The sequence below is a fragment of the Papio anubis genome, chromosome 5, assembly GCF_008728515.1.
Source record: "Papio anubis isolate 15944 chromosome 5, Panubis1.0, whole genome shotgun sequence".
In the NCBI taxonomy this organism is placed as follows: Eukaryota; Metazoa; Chordata; class Mammalia; order Primates; family Cercopithecidae; genus Papio; species Papio anubis.
In genome coordinates, this window is record NC_044980.1 from 120,575,198 (window position 1) to 120,589,897 (window position 14,700).

Below are 14,700 nucleotides of genomic sequence, written 5' to 3' on the forward strand. Positions count from 1 at the left end.
GCTCAGAGAAGCCTTCATGTAGGTCAGTGATACCTGAACTGAGTATTAAATTAAGGAGAGCAACTGTCCAGGGGAAGATGGGGCTGAGAGTGGGAGTGATCTAGGCAGAGGAAGTAGCCTGTACAAAGGCAAGGAGAGTTGAAAGAGACTGGATGTTAGCTAGGGGAAACTAGCTAACCCTAGGAAAATCCCAAAAGGCTTGTGATATATTTTATAGCTGGCTACAGCCATTGGAAGTTTCCTCAGAAACCAACTTGAGTTGGCAATGCTGGGACTTTCAGGTCATGACATCTTCTTGCTTTGTTTCATTCGAGGAAAAGCAACAATTCCTTAATACCCCACATAACAGACTCGTAGAAAACGAAAGCCTAGCAGTGCTGGGCTTTTCCTGTGAGATTATTAACTGTTCAAAGGGATCCTAGAGTTCGTTATTTGTAAGCTGTTTCATACGTGTCTACCTATATCCATTTAAATGTCACTTTTCCAGACGTTGCTGAAGCCCATGGTTCCAGATAAAGACCCTCTATTGTCCCTAAATTAAGCCACCATTGAAAACAGCGAGGGTACACACTAAGGCAAGCACTAGGAAGTGAGCTAACAATGACTTTCCCTCAAGAGATGCCTGTTTCTTTCTTATCCCCAAAAGAACTTCGGGGGTTGGGCTGTCACCACATAATGATGTCAACAGACTCTGCTCTAGGTTCCTGACCCTGTATTCTAACTCTCTCCCTAGTCAGAATGCCAAATACAGGCGGTTCTCAGGTAGGGTAAATAACCATGTTATTTCCACAAGAATATTTGAGATTGTAGGGAGGCTGCCCTTATCTGGCAGGGTAGAGTCAGTGATATGATAATATATGTTCTCTTTTTTGAGTCTGGGTGGTCACTTCCATCATGTGACTTTAAAGACCTAAAATGAAAGAAACTTACAACTTAGCAAACATTTAATGCCACAGGGAAGGCTAGCATGGGAGCCAAGCCCTCTGATGGTTGTTTCTTTTCAGATGTCTTTACTTCTAAAATGAATTTATTGTATAGATTGCATCATAGATTCTGAAATCCTTTCATGAAGAAGTTTGCTCTTTCCTTAGACCGCCACCACAATCCCTATCAAACGATTTACAGGGAGATTCAACAGCAGTCGAAGGTTAGGGAATCATCTTTGTCATACTTTCGGCAGAAAGAGGTTTAGACTCCTGCTCCTCTGCACAAATGAATAGTCCATGGTCTATAAGGTGCTTGCACTTGCACAGGCAGCGTTAGTTTCCATTCTCAATGATATCTTTATCCTTGTTTGTTTTCACAAAGTATTTTAAAGCATGCACGCACGCAGACTCTGTCACACACGTACATCTCTAATATTGAAACTTAACCTTAGTATTTCATCTTCATACTCTTACTGATTGTTTTATTTTAAAATGTTCTTATTTTGAGCAGATAATGCTGTGAATTTTGTGTGTGAGACTGAATGAAGATAATTTCCCTTAGAACTTTTTCTGTACACCTGTGACATTTCATTCTTATTACATTTCTTTTTTTTTTTTTTTGAGACGGAGTCTCACTCTGTCGCCCAGGCTGGAGTGCGGTGGGTGGTGCGATCTCGGCTCACTGCAAGCTCCACCTGCCGGGTTCACACCATTCTCCTGCCTCAGCCTCCCGAGTAGCTCGGACTACAGGCGCCCGCCACCGCGCCCGGCTAATTTTTTGTATTTTTTAGTAGAGATGGGGTTTCACCGTGTTAGCCAGGATGGTCTCGATCTCCTGACCTCATGATCCGCCCGCTTCGGCCTCCCAAAGTGCTGGGATTACAGGCTTGAGCCACGGCGCCCGGCCATCCTTATTACATTTCTAAATAGGTTATTCTTTAAAACAATTTTACTCAGCCTTTGCTCTGCAACCACAAAATATAGCCAATGAATATTTGGCCAGAAAGTCAATAATATAAAGGCATATAAATTTTAATATGTCGGCTGGGTGTGGTGGCTGACGCCTGTAATCCCAGCACTTTCAGAGGCCCAGGAGGGTGGATCACCTGGGGTCAGGAGTTCCAGATCAGCCTAACCAACATGGAGAAACCTAGCCTCTACTAAAAATACAAAATTAACCGGGCATGGTGGCACATGTAATCCCAGCTACGTGGGAAGGCTGAGGCAGGAGAATCGCTTGAACCCAGGATGCGGAGGTTGAGGTGAGCTGAAATCATACTACTGCACTCCCGCCTGGGCGACAGAGTGAGACTCCATCTCAAAAAATATATTTAATAAATAAATAAATAAACAAATTTTAAAATGTCTTCCTTCTTCCTACTTTCTCACTCCCCATGTTGACAACACATACTTTCTATACACTACAACATAGAAAAACACATATATGCACGTTATTTCTTTTAAGTTGATTTTTTATTTTTACAAAAATGTGATCTTCTATATGTATTACTTTTCAAATATATGTATCATCTGTTTCCTTTATTAGTCATAGACATATTTATCACATGACTTTAAATGATATAATCTTAAACTAGTGAAATGTCTACCAAGGACTAATTTAATCTAAGTATATTTTAATATAAAAACATCTCATTAAGTTTGAGATCTTACTTTCCATCTTCCCATGCTCTCTGGTCTCCATCTGGTTAGTTCTTTTCAAACATCCTTTTTTCCCTCCCATCCCTATAGTATCCAAATATTACATGTACACACACACATATACACACACACTGGAAGCTCAGGCAAGCAGCATTCATAGTAACATTGAGTAATGACTAAGGACTAGTGGTGCGCTGGTAAATGTTTAGCAACTAGCTCTGGTGGAAGGGTGGCTGATTTATAGTTTTTGCTTATTTCTGTGGTTTAAATGCATCCTTTCGACATGGTCCTTTTTGAGCTACCGATGTTAGATCGACCAGTTCACAATTTCCTGAAATTTTAACAACTAGCTTTCACAAATCTAAAAGAACTGGCTTCAGGTTGCCACTGACAGAAGTTATGTTGTCAACAATAGAAGGTGCTATAATTTATACAAAGTATTCTGTGGTTGGTGGAGAAACTCATCTCGGGGACAGCCTCTTTTTCAGGAAATTCAAAAAGTCACCTCAGCCCTCTGCCTTGATCCAAAGTTGACAAGAGATTGGAGAATTCAACTTACTAAGGATCCCATGAGTCCCTTTTAAATACTTTAGGGATCTTTAATGTAGCTCCCAATCTGGTATGGGGTAACTAGGCTTTTGTGGACTTTATGAGCTTATCTCCATTTTACTAAAGTTGAAGTTAAGAGTTTGCCCAGGCATCCTGCAGGAAGTCTTAAAACCCAGCTCAGAACCTACAGTCCCTGGCATCTGGAATTCAGAGTTATAGAAAAAGAGAGAACCTGGGAGATCAAGTACCTCCTCAGGTGGTCCTTAGACCCATTGATGTTTGAAGATCCTTTCCTAGTAGGTGACTATTTCTTCCATGGCAGAATAACTATAACTGCCATAAAGACCCTGTTTGAAGACCCTTTCCTAGTAGGTGACTATTTCTTCCATGGCAGAATAACTATAACTGCCATAAAGACCCTGCGTTAGAAGGTAGTACCCAGAAAGTGTGGAACAGAAGGGCTAACGTAACATCCAGCCAACTATGAATCTTTCCATACAACTGAATTACGAAGTTAACTGTAAATATCTCACAAGCTCTATTGGCTCAAAAAGTTAAATCAAGGGACAATAACGGGAAGATTTAAATAAATTAAAATTTATACACAGGTTAGTAACTACTGAACTCTGGCATTTTCCTAGGCTACCTTTAATCAGTTGTCTTTATGCTTTTTGCCTAAGAAACAGGAACTTGCCACTGCAACTCCAGGGACAGCATTCTGGGCTTGGTAGATTCCTGCCTTAGACACGTAATCAGAAAACACTGAAAACTGTTTGCCCTTCTCAGAGCGAAGGGCCTTTCACATTGTCCCTTCATAAACTGCTGAGGCTCAGGACTGTGGCTGCTTTTAGGCTGTGTCCTCTGAAGAAAACCTTTTCTATCTATCATCGCTTTTGGGATTCGATCTGCCCATTGGTCTTAGGAAACAGTTAACAGCATTGCTTAAAACCTCATTCATTCCTTTCTAAAATATTTACAGGATGCCTATGGTGGGACATAGCAGTAAGCAAAATAGACTAAATCTCTATCCTCAAGGAACTTATGTCCTAGTGGGGTAAAAAAAAAAAAAAAAAGACAATAAGCAAATAAACTAGTAATTACAGGAAATATCAGATGGTTGAAAGGCTAAAAAGAAAAACAGACTATGAAAAGGGGGAGGGGTTCTGGGAGAGGGTGTACAGTTCTTTTCCACGTGGTCAGGAAGGCCTCACTGGTGAGTGCATGTCAGAGCAGGATGTGCAGGGAGTCAGGAAGAGAGCTCTAGGAGCAACTGTGGAAGGACGCTCCCTCAGAGGCTCCAGGAAGGACAAAGATCATTCCTTTGGGGGACTTAGGAAAGATTTCAGGGCACAGGTCTCTGCAGGCTATGATTTCCAAAGAATAACAGATAAAATGGCCCTCAAGGATGAAGTGCTCTTGCTGCAGGGTTGGAGGCTCTGCCCAAGTCCCCAGACCTCTGAGGCCCAGTGAGTGACATCCAGCTTCAGGGGAAGACCATGTCTACCTTGTAGGCTGGATATCTTCTTGTGGTTCCAGGCCTTAAGACAAGGTTTCCAGGGAGAGAAAGAACCAGGGCCCTCTCAACGCTCCTCAAGAAGTGCCCCAAATCCGGAAAAACACCACATTACTCTGATGAAGATAACCCTGCCTATCAGCTCTGTATTGCAAAAGGGCAACCCAGGCAAAACGCTACCCCCGCAAAGCATCTCTCATAGGGTTTTGTTGATTTGTTCTTCTCCTCTGAGTACTTCCTGACAGCAATAGTGCAGCAACAGTAATCTCACTGTACAGGTGTCTCTCCCACACTTTGTATGGGTAAAGTCCGTCTTTTCAAATCTGTGGGCACAGGTAATGTTGACAGAGCCTGGAGCTGTTTACAACCACGCCTCTTTCCTCTACCATCTGCCCAGGTCTTGGAACAGAGAGAATCCCTCTGCCTTTGATTGTTGAGTTCCAGGTTGATCCATTTGCCCTTGGGATCATCCAGAAGTTTCCATGATGCCACATGATTGGGTGTCACATTTTAATAGATTCTTAACATGTTCTTCTCTCCCCACTGATTTTACGTATTCAATTTCCCACACTGAAGACTATTTTATTAGTGAACTACCCTTTCTCCACCTATGAATTAAAGGTTGTTAAACTCTACTAGGCCAGCTTTCCCTTGTACCAGCCAATAAATTTCTATTTTCAAGCCTTGTTGGAGTTTCTGCCTTATATCTAAAAAACCACTGAACAAGTGGGACTGTTCTCATTGGAAAGAGTTGTCCTCAAAGCTTCATTCCCTCTCTGACCTCCAGAGTCATCGTAGGGTCACCCTGAGAGTCCTTCCTGTGGGCCGCCAAGAGGTCAAACGATTTTCCTTAGTGCCTCTCTACAATCGTGTTTCAGAAGTGTTATTAAAATTGGTGAAAGGCTTTCTGTCCCAGCTGTGCCTACACAAAAGAATCTTATTGATTGGACCATTAGTTACCAACTGACCAATTTTTTCTTTGCTGATGGAAATCATGGGCATTTCCAAAACGTGCAGTCCTCATGTCACCTAGCACAACAGACCAACCAGGGGCCACATCAGCTGTGTGTGCACCTCCACCCAATAGCAAGGTTTCTAACCATTAAGCACACTCAGGAAAGAAATGAGAGCAAACTAATGAAAGGCCAAAAACTTCTATTACTACTCCTTGCCCTTAGGGAAATATTAGGCCTAAAGGAGCCTATCTTCAAGGACAAGATGAAGGTTAAAAGATGTGCTTCCCTTAAGAAAACAATTAGCAGCTGTGCTAAGGTTTCCTTGAGACACTAACAATAATATCAACAACTTCTTTCTTAGCCATTAGAAAGGAAAGAAAAAGGATTGAGGGTATAATACAACCTTTAGTTTTGATTGAGAAAGGTACCGGAATTGCTCAATGTCCCATGAAATCCATCTGAATGGATCCTGTTTAAGCGTGCCAGCTGGAGGGAATATTATTTATAAAAGCAACAGGCAACATCCAGTAAGGAAACAGAACCTGTGAAATAATGTGGAAAATTTTTATTTCTAAACTTCCATTCTTAATGGTTTTCTCACTGAAGGTTTATATAAATTAAACAGATTTTGTTTGAGTATTTCCAAAACTCCCCAAATCTTTCACTGAATGGAGTGCTTTCTGAACACTTTTTGCATGGAATTTCACAGACCCAAGGGCAGAGATACAGCTGGGAAGATTTTGGATATCATTAAATTTAGAAATTGCCTTGTAGATCAAGATGAAGTCAGAGTCTCTGTTTAAAAATCCATTGTGATTGCTGGAGCATGGGAGCCCTGTGAGCTGTGCAGGATGTAGGATCACCTCAGCATGCCTTGCCTTCTCTCCTCAGGCTCCCGGGGTCACTGTCTTGGAAAAGAGAATATTCAGGAAGTCACAGAGCTTCTTATGAAGTAGCCTATTTTTCACCACCTGTGCTAAGATAAATGAGGTTACGTTGGTGACAAATCCTTGAATCCAAACATGCTTGTTTACAGAGAAACAATGAAAGGGATTAAAAGTTTTTAGTATGGGAGAAGACTAGTTTGGTAGTTGTTCAAGCACACGAGCTTGATCTTTAAGAAAATCTGGATACCTAAACAGGAATACCACAATAGCGTTGTCGAACTCTTTGACCAGATTTTGTTTTATGATAAAACAAAAAATTAAAGTATCTTCAAGTGTTTTCTTAAAGAGTTTTGAGGAGTATTGACTAAGAATGGAGAGTCACTTCGAAAAGTTTGAGAATAGCATTTACTTATTTTCTAATCTATTAAAACACATTAATATAAAAACACATCACCCACAATGGCATAGAGTAACAGTTCAGAGACACAGTCTAGAAACTAACAAGTTGTATTAGTAGTATCTGTCTTAGAACATCAAGAGTACAACTTTTGAAATACGACTTAGAGCTAAAACTCTGAGAAGAAATATCTCCTCATCAGTCATAAATGGTGACTTTCAGGTCAGCAGGAGCCTTAGAGACCATTTTGTTCAAAGCTGATACAAGACTGGAACCTCTCAGTAGCATCCCAGTACTTCAAGGACAGTCTACTATGCTCCATCAGGAGTTTCTCTAGTTCTTAGAGGTTTATATCCCTCCATTCATGGAATAAGTGGGTGAAGCAGTCTCCTGGGCATGACACTTGGGTTTTCCAGAATGGTCCACATCCCTAGGTGCTTCTGGGAGGTTCCTCCTGATGGGTCTCTAACTGCTCCAAACGCACACATTCTTCCTTTTCTTTATAGCCAATGATGTACATTTTATGTACAATATATATATACATTCACTTTTAGGGAGGGCCAAAGATTTTTACTAGTTAAATAGAAGATGAACGATTATAGATTATCAATATTTGAGGCTCATCAACTAAACTTAGCACATTGTTAATATTTAAGGAAGAAGATATTCCATAAGAAGATATTCCATATTTAATGCAATGCTTGGCAGTACTAGAAAGCTACTTCTATGAACATGAACAAGTAGTTGATTTTTGGTTTTTAATTGTTGCGTTTTTTGGCTTTAAATTATAAATGAATGTTACTTTAGCTTTATCATTTTTTATTTAATTTGTTGAGAATTATTTGGTCATTTATTGAGGGTCATTAGGTTAAACATTATTTGGATATTTGGTTGATGAGTATTAGCATTAATAGTATTTCAAGTTTATATGTTTCATTTTTAAATTTAATTTAATTTTTAGTTTTATTTTTATTACCACTTATCCCCAAGTTCTATATCTTTCAAATAACTAGTCATTATGATATGTGCATATTAAGGTTTAAATAGGAATCATCCATATCATCCATATTAAAGATGTGTACAGTCCCCATACTACCACTTCAGCCCACTTCTACCAAATGGCTAGTAACATGAAACTCACTGATGAGATGTACTAACTGAATCTGTGAAGATTAAGTGGTTACATGCCATCAATATACGTGTGATAAAATTAATATATTGATTTTTGTTTTCTAGGATGCTTCTTTATAGCACAATGTGTGTATAAGCTCAAAGTGCAAATTGTTTATTTTTTTCTTCTTAGTTGTCACTGGGTTCTTTTTCAACTGGAAAGGCAGAATGAATCAGAGAGATGGATTAGAACCTCTGACTTCCTTTATTCTTCATCACCGATGTAGACTGCAATTTTATTTAAAAGGTGAAGAACCACTGCCTTAATCCACAGCATACTCTACAATGTGTTTAAGTCAGAGAGGAGTACACACAAGCCTTTTGCTAAGGGACGTAGTTGGATTGCCAAAGAGACCATTTAAGCATAAGGGAAACTAAATGAGTGAAATAACTAGTCCATCTGTGACTGTCCTGTACCCAACCTGTGCATTTTCAGAATCACAGACGAAATAGGCAGCCATTTATCGTATAAGAGTATTTCAAGATGTTAGTAAGGGTTGGCTTTAAGTGAATTTGAAATGCATGTCCTCTAGAGATGACTGTCTCTGGTTCTTCGGAGGTTTAAACTAATCCATTCTTCCTGCTGAGGTGAAGATCACAGTAATCTTGAATTGAATTTTGTAATGATCTTAGAAATAGATCCATTTACATATTCACAGAGTATGCATCCAACAAAAGTCTAATATACAGAATCTGTAAGGAACTCAAACAAATGAACAAACAAAAACTAAATAACCCCATTAAAAAGTGGGCAAAAGACATGAACAGACACTTCTCAAAAGAAGACATATAAGTGGCTAACAAACACATAAAAAAAAGTTCCACATCACTAATAACAGTGAAATGCAAATTAAAACCACAATGAGATACCATCTCACAAGAGTCAGGATGGCTATGGTTAAAATGTCAAAAAAACAACAGGTGCTGGTGAGGCTGCAAAGGAAAAGGAAAACTTATACTCTGTTGGTGAAAATGTAAATTCATTCAGCCTCTGTAGAAAGCAGTTTGGAGATTTCTCAAAGAACTTAAAACAGAGCTACCATTTGACCCAGCAATGCCATTATTGGGTGTATATATCCAAAAGAAAACCAATCTCTCTACTGAGAAAACACATGTAAGTTCATCACAGTGCTATTCACAATAGCAAAGACATGGAATCAACCCATTAACGGTGGATTGGATAAAGAAATTGTGCTGGAGGCCATTATCCTCAGTGAATTAATACAGGAATAGAAAATCAAATACCACATGTTCTCACTTTTAAGTGGAGACTACCAGATGGGAGAGGGAGGGAGCGGGGCAAGGGTTGAAAAACTATTGTGTACTCTGTTCAGTGATGGGATCATTCATATCCCAAACCTCAGCATCATGTAATATGCCCAGGTAACAAACCTGCACATATACCCCCTCAAGCTAAAATAAAAGTTGAAAAAAATAATAAAATAAAAATATTTTTTAAAAAGAAAGAAATCGTTTTACTGGAGAACAAGAATAAAGACCATCTCTCAAGCTTCACCACCTCCAATGTTCTGACCATGCCTTGGTGATAACTTTAATAGAGTAATTTTTTAAAAGAGGAACAATGTTTTCATCAGTGTGCTTTTCTCCAGGTATTTTGAAATCAAATAGTAAAACTTGTGTGTATATTTATTTTTAAAATATGACAAATCAAGATAATATGGAAATGCTGAATGAATCATGATTTGTGTAGTGGATGAATTATGTCACCTATACAGGCCTGCGTTCCAAGATGTAGGTCTGTGATATTTGTAGGGCTGTCTGGGCCAGCTCTACAGAACAAAAAAATTACACAAAGTAGGGAAAATTCCCAAAATGCCGAACCTTTTTCAGAGAAGTCAATTTGTCCTTCATTGATTTGAGGAAGAGCAAAAGGAGTAAAGGTTTCTCAGTAGGCACCAAATACGCATTTGGTCTGTCAAGACATTAGATCTTGGTAGCAAACTTCAAAGGGCAGTTTCTGGTGCTTTTTTCCAGCATCTGCTTTTCTTGGGCCACACAAAACATCCACCGTGTCCTTAGGGAATAAAGCCTGAAAGAAAAAGAACAGATCTCAGTTGTTTAGAAAATTAGCTTATTTTTATTATTCTAATGGTGAAGGATTAGCTTAAAGTCTTGGAAATGTCTGATTTTAAAGATCTTGTAGTTTATACTGACATGGTTTATGGTGTCTTTAAATACGGAACCAATCTGTTCTTAAATATTTAATTAGCGTGGAAGAATTAGGTGTGGTCTGTGGAAGAACGCCTTGTGCTGTCTATTGTCATTAACTCAGCACTTCTCCCCTGCCCAGACACAGCTGTGCAATGTGCAAGGGCTGTCCTGAAATAACTGGACCAACATATAAATGTCAGAACAATAAACTAATGCTTCCCTTCAACTTGATCATTTGGTCAAATGCTAACTTCCTACTACTTCTCTGGCGCAGTCTCACCAGTACCTAGACAGAAAAATGAGAGGTATATACCTCAACTCTCCCCGTGTAAAATCCTTCACCAAGGTCAGCAATCTCCTACCCATTATTTGCTAAGAATTTTTTTTTTCCTTTGAGACTGAGACTCACTCTTGTTGCCCAGACTGGAGTGCAGTGGTGCGATCTCGGCTCACTGCAACCTCTGCCTCCCAGGTTCAAGCGATTCTCCAGCCTCAGCCTCCTGAGAAGCTGGGATTACAGGTGCCCACCATCATGCCTGGCTAATTTTCGTATTTTTAGTAGAGACAGGGTTTCGTCATGTTGGCCAGGCTGGTCTCAAACTCCTGACCTCAGGTGATCCGCCCACCTCGCCTTCCAAAGTGCTAAGATGATAGGCATGAGCCACCGCGCCTGGTGCATTTACTAAGAATTTGAAGACATGACTCCATGATTCATTTTTCAACATTCATCCGATCATTTCAAGAAATTTAAAACATCCTTCAAGTTCTATATATGTGGCCTCGAGAAAAGGTTAAACTTCTCTTGAGTAATTAGAAACCATAGGGAAAAGTGCATCACACCTTAGAGTCATCTGGTAGACGACTAACAAAAAGACAAAAGAAGAGGTTCATTAGAAGTAGCATGATCTTTGTTTGCTAATTACTATTTTCCTGTTCATTTAATAAATACTTGGTCATTATCTGTTATGAACCAGGCTCTATGCACACATAGTGACAAGCAACATAAAGATGATTGCCTGTGTCTCTCCCGGTACTTTCAGACCCGTGGAGGACACCATCAAATTAACAGACATTTGCAATGCAGAGTGTAGCATGCTAAGACAGGGTAAATATGCATCTTTGTGACAACATGTGGGAATAGCCCCTAATTGAGCCTGAGAGCAGGTGGGGAGGTCTCTCAGAAGAAATGACATATAAGTGGAAATATGAAGTGCCCATAGGAATCCAGGTGAGAATATCAAGGAGAAGGGTATTATATTTAGTCCCTTGAAAAGGAATAAGGGCATTTCTTGGAACAGAAAGTTGTCTAGAAATCAGGGTAAGGAGGTAGGCATTGCCAAGAGCAGTTGGTAGCCATCAGGTGATTTTCAATATACTCAGATTTATATTACAGAAACAGACTGGGAGCAATGTGGAGAGAGGATTGGAGAGCATGGGCCAAGGTTAGCTACTGCAGCAAACCTGGTTGGGGGCATATACTGGCTCTCCTTTGGAAAGAAGTAATGAGGATAGACACGGAAGCCATGCGGGTAGGATGGTGAGAGATGGGAGATGTCTAGAGGGAGAACCCAGTATGCTGCTCCAAGAGCTTGAGTCAGAGGGTGGAAGGTGGCAGCAGTCATGGAGACGGGGGAGTCTGTTGAAGAGCAGGCTGGGGAGTAGGCTGAATTTGATTTTGAACACACTGCCTTTTGGAACATCTAAGTACATGTGGTGGTCAAGAGTAAGTTGAAAATGCAGATCTGAAAAAGAAAGTGCAAACAGGATTGGAAACAGTTTTAAATACAAGTCAAGGAAACAAATGGGAAATTTAGGTCCTCTTTTATATGTTTTCCTAGAATTGTTTTTTGGTAATTAACTTTATAAACATCCTTTGGAATCTTTAAAGGGGAAAAAATCATCTCCCACCTTTGTCTTGCAAATATCTATGACAGCTCTATAATTTCTAATGAGTTTGTTTATTTTTAACATTATTGCTGGGAATCAAAGAGAAAAGATAGCAGGGAACAAAAGAGATTGCCATAGGAGGAGCTAGATGAAGAACACCTACGCCATGAAATACAGTTTTAATATACAAAAAAGAAATAGTTCTAATCTCATAAAATATTTGCAAAGAAAATTAGATGCATGAAGAAGTACAACATCTTAGTAGGCTTTTATTGGTCCATTTTTTAAAGGTTACTTTAAAAATTCCCAGTTTACTAATTTCCAGAATTAGTGCTTTTGTGTCTTTGTTGATTTTTATGGAGTCAATTAAATACAGCTCAGGGACATGGCAGTATCTTTCCCCAACTGTAGCCCCCACAACTGTTACTAATAACAACACAAACACAGACAAAGGATCTTTAACAAATGAGAATAACATACCGGTGGCTTGAGTAGAGTCGTGAAGGAAAAAATGTACTCTATTTTTTAGTAAGTTATCCATTTTCCCAAAAATTTGCATTGTGAAATGGAATGAAAAATAAAACATGAACTCATATTTATTACCTACTTTTTATTCATTCTAAATTTATTTTCTAAGACTCAGAATTGTTTTTAAAACCGTCTACATTGTCAGGTCATGATACACCTTATATAGCAAAGGGAGAAAAACAGTGCAAGGGTCACATACAAAAGATACCCAGATGCCTTTCGCAGTCTCAAAAAAAATCAAGGATTCCTGTAGCAAGCGTGTGTGTTTTTCTGGTCGATTTTTAGTCAAGAGTTTGGAAGATACATTCTTGCCCTGACCAGTCTTCTAAGGTCAGTGGTTTCCATTTATTTTTGTAGAGACTGAAGAAAAGGAATGACTACCTTGTGTGTTAGTCTTTGAGGGTTGCCATAACAACATGCCACAGACTGGATGACTTAAACAATGGAAATGTATTTGCTCCTCATTATGCAAGCTGGAAGTCCATGATCAAGGTTCCAGGAGGTCTGGCCTCTCTCCTTGGCTTGCAGGCTTCTTGCTGTGTCCTTCCATGATCTTCCCTCTGTACATGGGCATGTCTAGTGCCTAAATTTCCTCTTCTCACAAGGACCCCAGTCAGACTGGGTTAGGGTCCATTCTGAAGATCTCATTTTAACTTAAATATCTCTTTAAAGACTTTATGTCCAAATATGGCTACATTCTGAGGTACAGAGGGATAGGACATCAATATATGAATTTGTGAGGTGGGGGACACAGTTTGGCCCACAACATTCTCTTGCCTCAAGTTAGCATGCAGGAGATTAAGAACAATGCTAAAGGTTTTTGAGGAAAAAAAAAAGGAAAGTTTCCTTCTACCCCTATGACTTTATAATCTGCAAATGAACTAAAAAACAAATAAAACTATTCTTCTTTATGAAAAAGTAAAAATTTAAATTTATCTAAACACAGAATGTTAAACCACAGCTTAAGAACATATTTTGGCAACCTATGGGAATCCTAATTGAGTATCTGTTAATGCTCTGTTTTCAGCAAACTCACCTAGCAAGCTTAGCAAAGAGGCAAAACCTCCAGGGCTGGTGAGTTATTTATGGTTAATTCTGAGGGTTGCCACTTCTAAATTTGTACAAGCTGCAGCTCAGTTCATGTTTTCTGTAAATAAGTACTAGGGGCATTCTAATTCCAGTTGGGTTTGGAGGTTAAGCTCCAAAAACGAATTTTTCTCCTAAAATACTGTGTCTTCTATCTTCAAGATTTTGTATTCTTATCCTATTAAAAATCAAAAAAAGCTATGTTTTTTAAGTTCATAAGACGTTGGTATTAATTGTAGTAAAAATTAAACATTTAAAATCAAGTCTGTAATCATAAGAATAAATTGTGCTTTAAAATCTTTAAAATCTTCAAAACTGTGTGTGTGCATGTGTATGTATGTGTGTGCACGTGTGTGTGCGTGCACTTCTCCAATCATTGAATTAACAATCCATGTTGCATGTTGGGTATTTTTATAGTCTGAGCTTTCTCACATTACTTTCTTCCCAACGAAATTCAATGCCTATATTACGTGTGTGTGTTTTTTAAGTAGTTGTTATTAGAAAATAATCATATAATGCTGATAAGGAAACAACTTATCGAGGTATTAATCACTGGTTATGACATACTTATCGTTAAGAGTCTTGGAAATAAACAAAATGAATACATAAAGGTAATCCCTAATGATACAAATTCAACTATTATAGCACATTCAAATTCATTAATATAAACATAATTAAAAATACACTTGAAAGTAAAGTATACATACAAACATATGTACACAAGTACTCCTGATTAACATATGATCTTTAAATATTATAATTCACATTATGATTTCACATTATGAAAACTTATATATAACTTATATAATAAGAATATTATATCAAAAAATCTTGTGAAATAAAACTTAGATACAAGGAAAATCATAACATTAATTGCAAGTTTTTTTAAAACTGTAAATAAGTTAAATTGCTTATTTAAAATGCAAGATAAAAATAGCATAGTAAGTTCAAATAAATAGAAGGAATTAAA

The 14,700-nt window shown here is 38.6% G+C and overlaps 1 protein-coding gene and 1 long non-coding RNA gene across 2 annotated transcripts in view; one reads left to right on the forward strand and one right to left on the reverse strand.

Annotated features, from left to right (window-relative positions):
• CCDC192 (coiled-coil domain containing 192) overlaps positions 1-14,700 on the forward strand; it is a 243,827-nt gene that overhangs the window by 115,681 nt on the left and 113,446 nt on the right. The gene's annotated exons all lie outside the window — the stretch shown is intronic.
• On the reverse strand, positions 4,191-13,919 carry LOC103885394. Its single transcript, XR_648448.3, has 3 exons — positions 12,597-13,919; positions 9,900-10,107; positions 4,191-6,574 (listed from the first exon to the last, which is right to left on the reverse strand). It is a non-coding gene; the product is annotated as an uncharacterized LOC103885394 (long non-coding RNA).